The sequence below is a fragment of the Equus przewalskii genome, chromosome 1 (assembly GCF_037783145.1).
Source record: "Equus przewalskii isolate Varuska chromosome 1, EquPr2, whole genome shotgun sequence".
Classification (NCBI taxonomy): Eukaryota; Metazoa; Chordata; class Mammalia; order Perissodactyla; family Equidae; genus Equus; species Equus przewalskii.
In genome coordinates, this window is record NC_091831.1 from 37,855,459 (window position 1) to 37,870,409 (window position 14,951).

Below are 14,951 nucleotides of genomic sequence, written 5' to 3' on the forward strand. Positions count from 1 at the left end.
TATAAGCATGAGGGATGAAATGCCAGTTTTCTGGTTACATTGTTTTTACAGAAACAAAAGGATTAAATGTATAAAGGCACTGAAGGATGGATACATAGGCACACAAATTATTTTAGAAGTTGCTTAACAATATCACACTTGATTTTTAAAAATTTAAATGTAGGAAGGAATATATGCAGTACATTTCATAGACTAAAAGGATGGAATGTCCTTCGTAGGCAATTCAACATTTACTAAAAATCTCTAAAATTGTTCATACTTTTTGACCAGCAAAACTAGGAATTTTTCCAGAAATCTCTCCTAAGGAAATAATGAGATATGCAAAAAATTTATGTAAAGTCACAAAATTACAGTTATTTATAACAGAACTCCCCCCCCCCCCCCCCCCAGTTAAAAAACAGGAATTAAGGGGCTGGCCCTGTAATGCAGCAGTTAAGTTCGCACGTTCTGCTTCTTGGCGGCCTGGGGTTCGCTGGTTCGGATCCTGGGTGCGGACATGGCACCGCTTGGCAAAAAGCCATGCTGTGATAGGTATCCCACGTACAAAGTAGAGGAAGATGGGCATGGATGTCAGCTCAGGGCCAGTCTTCCTCAGAAAAAAGAGGAGGATTGGCAGTAGTTAGCTCAGGGCTAATCTTCCTAAAAAAGAAAATAAAAAACAAGAATTAAATAATCTGTGGTATGTTAATAACACAGGAAGTGTTCACAGTATACTGTTAATTGAAAAAAGCATGATTGTAGATCATGATGTAAAGCATGATTCCAATTTTATATATATAAAAAACTATCATATTAACAGGGTGCTTCTCTCAGCATAAAGGATTAAAATATTACTGGTGAATTTTATTTTATTTTCTGCTTTGTGCTTTTCTGTGAATTTTGAATTTTTACAGTGAATATGTATTTCTTTTGTAACAACATTAAACACAAGAAGACCTTAGCAATTTTTACTTGTAATTTCTCTAATCTTGTTTATACGTAGAGCTTAAACATCTAACCAGTCTTATGAAGTGCTCCTGGTTACATCTGACATCCTGAAATTTATATAGAAACATTGTAAAATGCATGTGTTTTATGGCCCTTTTATTTGTTTGGCTGGGGGAATTGGGTCCTGCAGCTTTAGTTTCTGCAATAATTGCACATTTCTCCACTTTTAAAATGATTTGCCCTGAAAATTCTCTGCAAGAAAAAAATTGTCAAGGAGTTATTCCAGGGCGCCCACAGTAAACATCTCTGGGTGTGAAACTCGAAATGTAACAGAAGTATCGATTCGCTTTCTCTTATAGGATCTCCCATCAATGGGATGCCGGCAAGCACTGTGAACAGCTCAACAACGGGATTTATGGATAGAATTAGAGCAATGTGGGAGGAATATAAAAGGTGATTTCAAGAGGACTGAGTAATTGAAGGAGTAGCAGAATGGTATTATGCAGGTGGGAAATCAGGAACATTTCTTGTTTTCATGCAAACAGGTTTAGGGGGAAAAGACAGAAAATAAATAGAAGCAGAAGCAAATCCACAGTATTACTCAGGAAAGTGTGTTTGTAAATCTATCTTCAATGCACAGGAGCGATTCCACAGGTCCAAAATGTTTTACTGTTCAATTCAACCCAGAAAAAAAACCACTTAGCATTACTACTGATTCACTTTTTATCTTTAGTTCTTTCTTTCTTTTTGGATATTAATAAATAAAATCTAGCAAATACTAAAGGAGTATTCTTTTTGTTTGTTTTTTTTGGTGAGGAAGATTGGCCCTGAGCTAACGTCTGTTGCCAATCTTCCTCTTTTTTTCTTTTCCTCCCCAAAGCCCCAGTACATAGTTGTATATCCTGGTTGTAAGTCCTTCTAGTTCTTCTCTGTGGGACGCTGCCATCGCATGGCTTGATAAGCAATGTGTAGGTCCATGACCAGGATCTGAACTGGCGAACACCAGGCCATCAAAGTGCAGCATGTGAATTTAACCACTACCACTGGGCCAGCCCCGATATGTTTAGTTCTTAAAGACAGCACATCTTTTATTTATTAGCAGTCTTATTGATGTTAATGATTCCAGGTCTGTATAACAAAAAGTTGACAGGAAAATATGTTGTTTACCTTATAGAGGAACAGAGCAGTCAGAAAAAATTGTCTGTGGAGAAAGACTAGTCACTCAAGAATGGATGTAGATTTAAATAAGTGAAAATTGCAACAAAACTTTATTAAGATTTTGATCATCTTAATTTTGCAAGGATTTACCAAGGTTTCAGCAAGAAAGCCCAAGCTCAAAAGAAGATGGATTATTTTAAATAGATTTCCTGGAGGTAACTACCTCAAGGAAAAACAATATGGTAAGACCATTTTGCTCAAAATAGCTGAAAAGTTGGAAAACTTTGTATGTCTAGTAATAGAGCAATGGTTATATGATACATTATGATACAATCACTCACTGTAATATGATATAAATTTTTTTTTTGAGGAAGATCAGCCCTGAGCTAACATCTGCTGCCAATCCTCCTCTTTTTGCTGAGGAAGACTGGCCCTGAGCTAACACCCGTGCCCATCTTCCTCTACTTTATATGTGGGACACGTAACACAGCATGGTGTGCCAAGCGGTGCCATGTCTGCACCTGGGATCTGAACCAGCAGACCCCAGGCTGCCAAAGCGGAACGTGTGCTATTAACCACTGTGCCACCAGGCCAGCCCTTATATAAACATTAAAATGGTAGTTAAAAACACTGCAGTAGAGGGTTGGCCTGGTGGCACAGCGGTTAAGTGCGCACGTTCCGCTTCTTGGCGGCCCGGGGTTCGCCAGTTTGGATCCTGGGTGTGGACATGCCATCACTTGGCAAAAGCTATGCTGTGGTAGGCGTCCCATGTATAAAGTAGAGGAAGATGGGCACGATGTTAGCTCAGGGCCAGGCTTCCTCAGCAAAAAGAGGAGGATTGGCAGCAGTTAGCTCAGGGCTAATTTTCCTCAAAAAAACCAACCAACCAAACAAACAAAAAAACCACTGCAGTAGCATATAACTATTTATGCCCTAATGTTAGTAAAAATCAGAATGTTAAATTTTATCTATAGATATAGGTCTAGATATCTATAGATAGATATACCTGTATATCTATATATAGCATATAAAGGAAAATTAATGGAAGGAAATAGTTGAGTATATATGCCATTCCATTATTTTTTTTTCTTATGCATGCTAATATAAATCAAGATAGTGGTGTTTTCTTTTATACTTTTTTATTGTTTTTTGTTGAGGAAGATTATCCCTGAGCTAAAATCTGCCACCAATCCTCCTCTTTTTGCTGAGGAAGATTGGCCCTGAGCTAACATCTGTGTCCATCTTCCTCTATTTTATATGTGGGACACCTGCCACAGCATGGCTTGATAAGCAGTGCATAGGTCCCTGCCAGGGACCCAAACCAGCAAACCTCCGGCCACCAAAGTAGAACACATCAACTTAGCCCCAAGATAGTGGTGTTTTGTTTTTAATTTTCCAAAATTTCCATACTTTGTTTATATGAAAAATAACTTAAAAAAAGCACTCACATTCATCTCTAAATTAAAAAAAACATATTACTGTGAGTCAGCACCCTCCAAGAATCCTTCTAAGTTTAAGTTGACTTCATGTTAATTTTCTTATTTTGTAAAATGTAACAGAAAGTATAAAGTTTATTATATTTTTACATTGGCATGGAATATATTATTTCTCAAGGAGTCTAAATTTCTTTTAAGGCACAGACATTTCTTCTACTTAAGATTAGATGAAGTAAAGCATTTGGAGATAATTTTAAAAATAAAAACATTATAAAAATAAAAGCTAATATTACCATCAACATCTCTATTAGCCATGGTGTAGAGTTGTGAATACAATAGACACGTGCTCAATAGCTACTTATGAAATGGATGAGTGAACGCATGAGGGCTAATGGTCCCTGAGTCAAACGATGACATTTTTTCATGACTTCTTAAGGACTGGGTAACCTTCGGTGAGAACCACATTGCATAGTTGTCTGTAGGGGACACAAGGATCTTCCCAAATCCAAATTTATATCTGGTCTAAATTGAGTTCAAAGGAAGCTTGTATTGAAATGAGGACTCACAAGGCAGTCTAAGGGCAGCATGGAAGGGTGGGAGGTTGGATCTGCTCGCCTTGGTGGAAGAGGGGTAGGAGAGAAAGAGCAGCGTGTGGGCTGTCAGGGAGGAAGACATTTCCTCTACCCGCTCTGGGTCCTTCTGGCTGGACAATGAATTAAATTCACGTGAGACAGGATAAAAGGAGAAAATTAAACAAAGCTTTATAACATGTATACATGGGAGAGACCCAGAAAAACTGAGAAACCCACCAAAATGGCTGAAGCCACCACCTTAAATACCATCTTCAGCTAAAGACAAAGAAGGATGTTGGGGGTCGGGGGAGTCAGTTATGGGAGATCACCAGAAAAGCACAGTAAACAAAAGTAAGGTTATTGTGCACATTTAAGTCCTTGCCTTCCACATTGATAAGTGTTTCTAGAGATAAGGTCATCCCCCCTTCTTCCTGGTACAGAGAGGGAGGCACCTCTACAGATGGAAATTTCCTTTACAAATGTAAATGTCTCTTACAAAGGGTAAGTAAATTCTACTTTTCAGAGTTTATTTCATGTCTGCAGTTTTTAAAAGCAACCAGCCCAAAATAATGATCATGCCGAAGAGACGTATCTTGGGGTGGCCAATTCCAGTCCCCCACAGGGCTCATAGGAACCATAATCCTTTGATTATTTTTATTTAGCAATACCTGGAAGAGCAAAGTCCTTCTCCACAGGCCATATCCACGAGGAGATGTGAGAACTGTGCATTATTGGGAGCCTCTCTTTGCTCACCAGAGAGGGTTGCCACCAAGACTGATCCTGGAGTCCTCAGTCTGATAAGAGTAGAGTTGAGGTAACTACCTCGATATGCTGGATTTTAATTTTTGTTCATTTACGATAAAAAATCTTCCTGCCTTGATAGGATTTACTGGACTATTTGAAAATTGCACCTTTCAGCTAAGGCCTAGACAGAAGCTGGCCTGTTGGAAACACTTAGTTTAATAAGTGAAAGGATACTTCACCTTAAGCAACAAAACTAGAGTTTACAAAAAGTTAAACATTTGTTACAGAAAATGACTCTTCTTCAACTGGTGTGAGGTCACGTTTCCCCTTAGTAACCAAATTTGACAGCCTATAGAAATTCCAGAGTATTCCAGGTTCCCCTACCTCAGTATTTCTGGGACTCCCTGGGAAATGCTCATATTACACACATTGGTCACGGTGGTGTTGACACCTCAGTCAGTCACCGAGTTGCTGCTCTGTCCTCTGTCAGCTCACTTCCAGCCGACCAACCTCAGCCTGCTGCTTTCCCAGCTCTCTTCACCCTGTATCTGGACACCTCCTGACCATTTTTCCCCAGGTGGGCACTGTCACTTCCCTTAATCCCCCCATAATTGCCTGTTAGATGGTCCACGGATTCATGAAGGCTTGGGGGTTTCAGAAGGGAATAACAGCAAAGAGAATGCAAGAAGGATTCCAGATACGGCTGCGTTCAAAGCCCCCCCCATGAGGTCATCCACAGGGGGTGTACTTCTTTCCCTGACTGCCCTTTCACTGTAGCCCTCAGCCTGCTGCTTAGCCACCCACAGTGCAGTGCCCTGGAGCACATCCCTCTTACCCTGAGTCCAGGCCCCCAAGCCCTAAAGCCCTCCAGACATCCGCATTTCCACCCTCCCCTTCCAAGTTGACGGAGAATATTCATTCCCTGAAGGGAGAAGGCCACAGGAATAAGGTTTTCTCTGGAGGCTCTAGAATCAATCATAACTCTTAAGTTTAACAATATACATTTTCCTAATTCAGGGTGTTCGGTTGCCCATGACGCCAGTTGCAGAAGAAAGAGCCCAGGCCCAGGATGGCCTGCACTGGTGCCGTTTGCTCCTTTTACGTTCTCTCTTGCACTGTAGAGTGAAGAGAGTGCCAGGATTCCACACAGGCCTCTCCTCTCTGATGCTGGCTCTTCCATCTCATTTCTGTAACTGCTGTCTACTGATGCTGACAGAGACACACATTCCTCTGCCACAGGCACTCATGTACACAAATAGGACACTATAAATCTACACTTAGGGAGGAAACATTTCTCTATTGGCTATATAAACTGTGGAAACATAGATCTGTTAAAAGATCTGCCCAATTTACATTTCTGAACAGAACCCTTGGCTTCTGATGGAACAAAATACATCTGGGTTTGCATTTAGGTCTTCCCCAGAGCTGTGGGTGGATATTACATAACTATAGAACTCACTCAAGTGGGGCTTTTCACAGAACTAAAGAATACTCACCCCTCAAAGCAAACCCAACCGACCACCCTTGGAGCGTCTGCTTGCAACTTTCCCAGCTTGAAAATAAAACATATTAAAGAAGAGTTATGAGGAAAGACTAGCCTTACCAGACATTAAAGTGCATAATAAAATTAGAGTAATTAAATCAGTTTATAATGAAGGTAGAAAGAGAAAATCAATGAAACAGATTACAGAATCCTGAAATAGACTTGCATATGTTTTGGAATTTGACATTCAGGATAGTATTTGAAATCAGTAAGGCAAAATTAGATTGTGTAATAAATTATGTTTGGACAACTGGAAATTTGAGAACAATATACAGCTGGATCCTTATGTATTACATCAAATAAATTCCCAATGATTAAAACATTTATACTTAAAGAATTAAGTCATAAAAGTGCTAGAAGAAAATACCAATAATTTAAAAGATAATTTTGAAGTGGGGAAGCTCTTGGGGTCTGACATGAAACCAAGAAATTATAAAGCATAGGGTGGATAAATTGAGTTCTGTTTAAAAAAGGTAAAAACTTCAGTGTTATAGTAATACTGTAAACAAAGTAAAAAAATTCAAAGGACAAAGTAGGAAAAAATGTTAACATGTGATAAGGATAGAGTAATTTCATATATATATGTAGAGAGAGAGAGATTCTTACAAATCAAGAAGAATAAATGAACTATCCAAAAGAAAATGAGTAAAGGATATAAATGATTCATGGAGAAAATGTGTTTCTGTTTCTGTGTGTGTATCTATGTGTGTACAAATAGGGCATTATAATGCACACTGACGATTTATAATGGGTGTGTATATTCCCAATTTTATTTATAATTAAAGACATGGAAATTAAAACAATAAAATGCCATTTTCACCTATTGGTGAATACTGAGTGTTGGCAAGGATGTACAAACACATTATTGTTGACAGCAATCTGCCTTCACCTACTGAAATTTATGATGTGCATACTTTTTAAGCCAAGGATTTTACTTCTAAGATATGCTTGCACAAATACACAAAAATATACATATAAGTAATTTAACTGCAGCATGACTTGTAATAACAAACAACTGGAAATCACCTAATAATCACTTACAAGAGGTCTCATTAAATTATGGTCTGTCAAAACGATATTCAGTTCTTAAAAATGAACGAATTAGACTGGAGTGCCCTGATATGGAAAAATGTCCAAATAAGTACACTAAGTTAAAAAAGCAAGCGATGGAACAGTATGCTTTGTGTTATTCCCATTTGAATGTTTTTCTTTTCTTTTCTTTTCTTTTTTGAGAAAGATTAGCCCTGAGCTAACATCTGCTGCCAATTCTCCTCTTTTTTTGCTGAGGAAGACTTGCCCTGAGCTAACATCCATGCCCGTCTTCCTCTGTTTTATATGTGGGATGCCTGCCACAGCATGGCTTGACAAGCAGTGCCATGTCTGCACCTGGGATCTGAACTGAAGAACCCTGGGCCACCAAAGCAGAATGTGTAAACCTAACCGCTGCGCCACTGGGGCGGCCCCCACCATTTGAATGTTTTTAAAAGTATTATATATAGAATCACTTGCATGTGTATAAATTATTTCTTGAAGGATGTAGAATAAACTGTTAAGTGTGCATACCTATGGTGAGGGCACATAGGGTTGTCTGGTGATAGGGAGAAGAATTTTACATTTCATCGTATACCATTCTGCATAATTGAAGATTTTACTTTGAATATGTCATTTTTTTTTTTTTTTTACAATATATAACAAATTTAATCTTTGGGACCAGTCTTGGCTAGGGCAGCAAATTATATGTAGGAGGTTTAGGTGTTTGCGATTGCTTGGAGATTGAGGAAGCCGGGTAAGGAGCACATGCGATCGTTCCAGAAAGATGACTCCTCACCTCATGCCACCCTAAGCCATGCAGTGTCACGAAGTACCTTCCTCATTATTTCCTGCCTCTGTCCAAGAAGAGATGGTAACAAGATCTTGCCAGGAACATGTCATCTGACTTCCTCTTCAGCTCTGAGGTGAAACAGGAAAGTCTGTAAGGAGCAAAATTCTAATCTTTCTTCTCTCTCACTTTCCCTCACCCCAGCTCTCCCTTGCTGTGGTGCAGCGTGGACGGTCCCTGGCAGAGCTCTCTGTCTCCAGGTTCTATGGGGAGCCAGCTCTGCCCTGGGTTTGGTAATAGCCTGTCATAGTACCCCAGGTCTTACCTTCCTCTTGAAAAAAAGATGTCACAAGAGAGTAGCCATTGTAAGAGAAGACTTCACTAAAGCTTTCTACCAGGCTGCAACATTAAGGTTCTGGAACAGTAAGAAGCATCTCATATTTAATCACTGTAAATGTGCCTGTGCATTAAGAAACAGAATCACTTAATGGCAACAGCTTGAGAATTGCTCAGGGAGTATTGGGAAAAACCAACATCTTTGACACAGCCTGCATTTGTCATCCCCATGGAAACAAAGTACTTACTGAAGGGACTCTGGAATTTGTCAGCTCTTGACTGTTTTTGTCTTTCCTCTTTCTCCTTTCTTCTCCGGGAAGCCAGACACAATCCTTTCAGCTGAGTTTTCATAACTGCCTGCGGGGGTGGCTGTGAATATTCTTTCAGCTTTATTTCTTTTTCTTCTACACCCAAAGCAGCATTTAGGCTCCAGTCAACGGTGTGGAAATGATAGATTCTCATGACAGGATAGGAGGCTAAGGACCTGGAAGTTTCATCATTGATAAGTCACTGCCCTCGAGGAAAAGCTGGAAGGGAGCTTAGTTTGGCTTTGCTGGTGAAGAAGGCTCTCTGAGCTCCAGCGGCCGTGGCGGGGAGCTGCCTCCTGTCTGCACATTTTCTCAGCTCACAGAGATGAACTTGAGAATTCACTCTCCATCGTTGCAGTAATGTATGTGTACGACTTCCAGCAGGTGGGAAAATGCTAGGGTGTGTAAGCTAGACATTCGTGTGTGTGTGTGTGTGTGTGTGTGTGTGAGGACCACGTATGTGGGTTGTGGACAGGAAAAACTAGGACCCATTATATCACTTCCTCTTTGGGCCATCAAGTTGGGCTCCCTGGCGCAGACAGTTTTCTGGAAAGGCTTCAGTCCCTCTCAGTGTGGTGCCGTGCTGTACGCTCACGGTCACACTGTAGAGTGTGTGTGTGTGTGTTTGTGTGGGAGAGAGAAACAGTGAAAGAAAAGAGAGGCAGAGCTACTCTGAGAAAGAGGTCTGGATTTCATGTCAACTAAATCAGACAAATGAATTTTTGCCTTACTTTTGTCCGGTAAGAGCTTATATTTTATGCAAACTCTACATTAATTAGGGTATAAGCTAACTTCTGATAAAATTGTTACTTATGTTTGTTTTTGAAATCGAAGAATATTCTCCAAGCCATCTCAGTGGTATGGTATGATTGGTGACAGTAAAGCGTCAGAGCCAAGGAATTCAGAACATCTGCCTCCTACCGAGGCCCAGCTCCTATCCTGCTTGGAAGCTTCTCTGGGAAGGTACACTCGTACAGAACACACAGAAAGTAAATTGACAAAGCTACACGGTTGACAGTTGGGTTTGGGCTTGAGGTCTCAGACCATGGAATTCTGGTAAAGCCAACTGGACTGTGTGAGCATAATTTTTTATTTCCCCTCAGCTATTTATACCCAGTCCATCATATCTGCCAGCTGCAGGGGAATGGAGCTACAGAGAGAGGAACTGTAAGAAAGAATGCAGTTGATCCCAATCCTGTGCCTAACACGGCCTAGGCTGCAACCAGAGCTGCGGGCTCAGGCTTGGCTGTTGACAGAGAAGCAGAGAAGGCAGAGCAGCACAGAAAATGAGCCTTGGACCATCTTTCCACTTCAGCTGCATGGCTGAGAGCAGGAAAGAAAAGCTATTTCCAAGTGCGTTCCACTCCTAAGGGTGTATTTTACCGCAGGGCGACCCCACCCAGTAGTGAAAGTGGCCCCATCAATGTCCTGGAGTCTGACAATCAGACCAATCTGAATAGTCCCCCCTGTTACCAGTGGTGTTTGCAATGGGAAGGGGAAGAAGTGAAGAAGCCTGTGTGTATGGGGAGAGGGGAGTAAAAGAAGGAGCTTCTAGAGCTTCAGGCTTCTGGAGGATCTTAGAAGTTATCTAGTCCAATTCACACAATTTGGAGATGAGGAAATTAATTTGAATAAAGTGAATTCTGCCAGCAGGACCAGGATGACAGCCAATGTCTTTGGCCTGGAAACTCTCCCGTTTGCTCTAAACCACTTGCAATATGTGAAAGCCACTACTGAGGTCACTGCAAATCCAGGATGCAGAAGAGTTCAGTTGGGAAACCAGATGCTGTACAAGTGCACCTCCCACTCTGGAACACATTTTAGGGACCCATTCTAGAAACAAATATCCCACCAATTGACGGACTATCCCATAATTTAATAATCATGACATTGCTTTTATGATGTGAATTTATATGTTTACAGGAATTTTTTTCTGAACACGTCATATAGTCTCGGACATTGTAGAGAAGAATTCTTATTAAATTGGAGCTACCAGTGGATATTTTTATTTAAAGTTTAGGCTTCAAGGCCATGCCTATTGAAATACGTAAGAAACCAGCTACTGTATGAAATGCGGTGGTTTGAAAAGCTTGCAACTGATTTTCACAAACTGCCGTCCTCATTTAGCAAACTCATGGAGATGGATAAGGTAGAATTTTCCCAACATAATGACTGTTCTTCAGAATGATTTCATAAAAATAGACCTAGTGCAGCCCAATTATGTTCACTCTTATCTGAAAAGCAAGTGAAGGGTCTGAAGCTTGCCTTCAGGAGCCAGTCTCGGCAGTTGGAATTGGCATTACTGTGATTCTCTTTTTATTTCTGATTATGCAATGGATTTGTGAAAATGCCCAGAAAAGGTTTTGGAGAAAAAGCCATGAGCTGGGAGAAGTTGGTGTATGAATGAGAAAAACTTACTCTATGTAAGCAGTTGACCTTAAATGGGACCATGATACAAACACAAAATCATTATAAGTAGAGACTCCAGAATTTCAGAGTTCAGTTAGAACGAATTGATCTCTAGAGAAATCAAGATCTAGCTTACTTCTCATTGGACAGACAATTTGGAGCACATCTTCATCTTCCTGGTATAAATAGAGAGGTCATGAAGTTGTCCTCCCATATGATAGTATGTTGCTGTGTATTAAACAGAAAATCAGACACTACACCTTGCTTGCTCCAAACATGAGGGTCAAGATTTTACCATCTCCTGAAGTCAACAGTAGGGAACATGAAATGGCAGCATGAGAAATTGTAGACTTCAGATCCAGATTTTAGGGTTTAAGTTCTGAACTCACCACTTCTTAAATAAGGAACCTTGGCCACATTATCCCTTTGCCCTGCAGTTTTCCCAGTTGGAAAATTGGGAGCAGTTTTACTGACATGGAAGAATAGGTGTAGTGATTAAATGAGAGACTCTGGGCATAGAAGTACTTAGCATAGAGCTTGGCACATGTTAAGCTCAGTACTAAATTCTGATAGTTTAATATCCTGGTGTGGGGGACTGGCATTGGCCACCCCAAGATACATCTCTTTGGCATGAGGATTATTTGGGGCTGGTTACTTTTAATAAACTGCAGGTGGGAAGGAGGCTCTGAGGAGTGGAACTTGCTTGCCCTTTGTTAGGAGACATTTACACTGTAAAGGAAATCTCCATCTGTAAAGGTGTCTCCCTCTCTGTACCAGGAAGAAGGGAGGATGACCTTATCTCTAGAAACTCTTAATAAATGCCAAAGGCAAGGACTTAAATCTGCATCTTGTTTACTGTGCTTGTCTGCTAACCTCCTGTAACTGATTCCCCCCAACCCCGCAACATCCTCCTTTGTCTTTAGCTGGATATGATATTTAAGGTGGTGGTTTCAGCCATTTTGGCAAGTTGCTCAGCTTGCCTGAGTCTCTCCCATGTGTACATATTATAAAGCTTTGTTTAATTTTCTCCTGTTATTCTGTCTCATGTGAATTTAATTCGTTCTCCAGCCAGAAGAACCCACAGTGGGTAGAGGAAATGTCTTCCTCCCCTACACTAGCTTCTGGTATATTATACTTATTTTTAAAATATTAGCTTCATTTCTCTTCCTTTCCTCTTTGAAACCAATAGTCTTCTTCTTTTAGGATCACACTGCTAGTGATAAGAAGAATCATTTTAAGCTTATTAACTGTTTTTATAGTCAACTCATGTCTTTTATATTTTATGGCTCATATCACCAAATAAACACAAATACTTTCTGTAACTAAGTCAGATTCCCTGAGTAGAGGAAATGAAATTCCTTGTGGGGACCAAGAGAATCTAAGAGGCTTTTCCATGTGTTCTTAGAATGACACGTTAGATTGGAACCTTCAGGATATAGAATAGTCAAGGTTCTTTTCATTAAAGTTCTTTGGAAAAGTGGCCTGAGAGCAACATAAATGAGGACCCTGGCCTCGAAGTAAGCTAGGTATTTCTGGAAACCACATAAGTCCTTTAATTTAGTGAAATGTATTTGCATTATGAGTATAACACTACTGTCTTCCCAACACACTCTTGCCAAGGTTCTTGTGGCACATTGCTAGAAGATATCACAATCCTTTTCTGAGAGTTTCAGTGACCTGTGGGGGACACAAACAGACTGAAAGAAAAATTGGTAATTATCTAATTCGTGTGCTTTTAGTGATAAAAGCGAGGATTTAAAAAAATTACATGGAGAATGAGCCTCAGAACAAAAGGGTAAGTATTCAGCATGTTCCCACTCCACTCTTTCCAACCATTTATTAGGCATTTCCTATATTCCAGGCACTCTGCTAATCCTTTTAAAATATTATTTATGTTTTAAAATATAACAACTTATATATATTATAACAACTCTGGTGTGCATTATTGTCTTGATTTTAAGGATGAGGAAACAGAGGTTAAGAGAGGTTCAAAATGCAACTCTTAAATGGTGGGGTTCAGATTTGAAGTCTGGCCCTAAAGACCAAATTCTTTTTTTTTGTTTTTCTTATTTTTGGGATTTTTTTGAGGAAGATTAGCCCTGAGCTAACTACTGCCAGTCCTCTTTTTGCTGAGGAAGACTGGCCCTGAGCTAACATCCATGCCCATCTTCTTCTACCTTATATGTGGGATGCCTACCACAGCATGGCTTGACAAGCAGCGGCATGTCCACACCCGGGATCTGAACCGGCGAACCCAGGCTGCCAAGAAGTGGAACGTGTGCACTTAACTGCTGTGACACCAGGCCGGCCCCTAAAGACCAAATTCTTATCCATGATACTGAATACTTATGCAAGTGAGTTTGAGGTCCACGCTTTGGGTGGGCGAAGGCCTCTACCCTCAAGTGGTCAAATGCTGGTATTTTAGTCAACAAGTCCTAGAGCTATGGAAATAGTCTTAGACGTATAAGTTTGAATAAATATGTCCTTTGTCTGCTAGGTTTCAGGTTGCAAATCCTGCAGAAGGAGTTCCAGAATAAATTTAAATAAGTCTTATCTGGTTCCCTCAAAGCAGGAGTGGAACCAGACTCCCAGAGAACCCTGTTGTGTCAGCTCATTCATTCACCAACTTTCATTCAGGGTATTCAGTGCCTGTTCTGTGCTGGACACGCTTCTAGGCACCTGCAACACATTAGTGAGCAAGAGAAATAAAAGTCAGGCTTCCCTTACACTCTGGTTTATATTCTAGGCTCTGAAAGCTCCAGAATCATCTCAGATTTCCAAAGAGGAATGGAGTTTCTAGTTTGAAACTCCTCAGTGAAGATGGTCCAGTGACTTGATTGCTTTTGTAGACTACACTGAAATTTCCACTTTGTTCCTCGAGTCTAAGTAAATGTCAGAAATACTGAAAAGGTTGAAACTGACATGTTTCTATCAACGAGGTCATACTGATTGGATGTAGTGGGATAAGATGGGCTCAGAAATCACTCACCCTCCAGGTACGCTGCTCTGCTGGTATCGTCTGTGACCTATGTTGGTGCTTTTGGTATTCATTGGATTTGTTTTTTTTAATTTTTATTTTTTTATTGCAGTAACATTGGATTATAACATTATATAGCTTTCATATGTACATCGTACTATATTTTGAATTCTGTGTAGATTACATCATGTTCACCACCCAAAAACTAATTGTAGTCTGTCACCACACATGTGAGCCTAATCACCCCTTTTGCCCTCCCGCCCTCCCTCCTGTTCCCCTCTGGTAACCACCAATCTAGTCTCTGTTCCTATGCATTTGTTTGTTGTTTTTATTTTCTACTTATAAGTGAAATCATATGGTATTTGACCCTCTCCCTCTGACTTATATCACTCATCATAATACCCTCAAGGTCCATCCATGTTGTCACAAATGGCCGGATTTCATCATTTCTTATGGCTGAGTAGTATTCCATTATGTACATATACCACATATTCTTTAGCCATTCGTCCCTTGATGGGCATCCATGTCTGACCGAGCAAGGGAAACAAAAGAAAAAATGAACCAATGGGACCACATCAAACTAAAAAACTTCTGCACAGCAAAGGAATCCAGCAACAAAACAAAAAGACACCCTAACAATTGAGAGAAGATATTTGCAAACCACATATCAGATAAGGGATTAATATCCTAAAGATACAAACAACGCATATGTCTCAACAACA

General features: G+C 40.2%; 1 long non-coding RNA gene across 1 annotated transcript; it reads right to left on the reverse strand.

The window, feature by feature from the left end:
- Positions 1-6,009: 6,009 nt before the first annotated feature.
- On the reverse strand, positions 6,010-9,283 carry LOC139084089 (uncharacterized). The gene is made up of 4 exons (XR_011541449.1): positions 8,784-9,283; positions 8,525-8,614; positions 8,209-8,330; positions 6,010-6,389 (listed from the first exon to the last, which is right to left on the reverse strand). It is a non-coding gene; the product is annotated as an uncharacterized lncRNA (long non-coding RNA).
- Between the last annotated feature and the right edge of the window lie 5,668 nt (positions 9,284-14,951).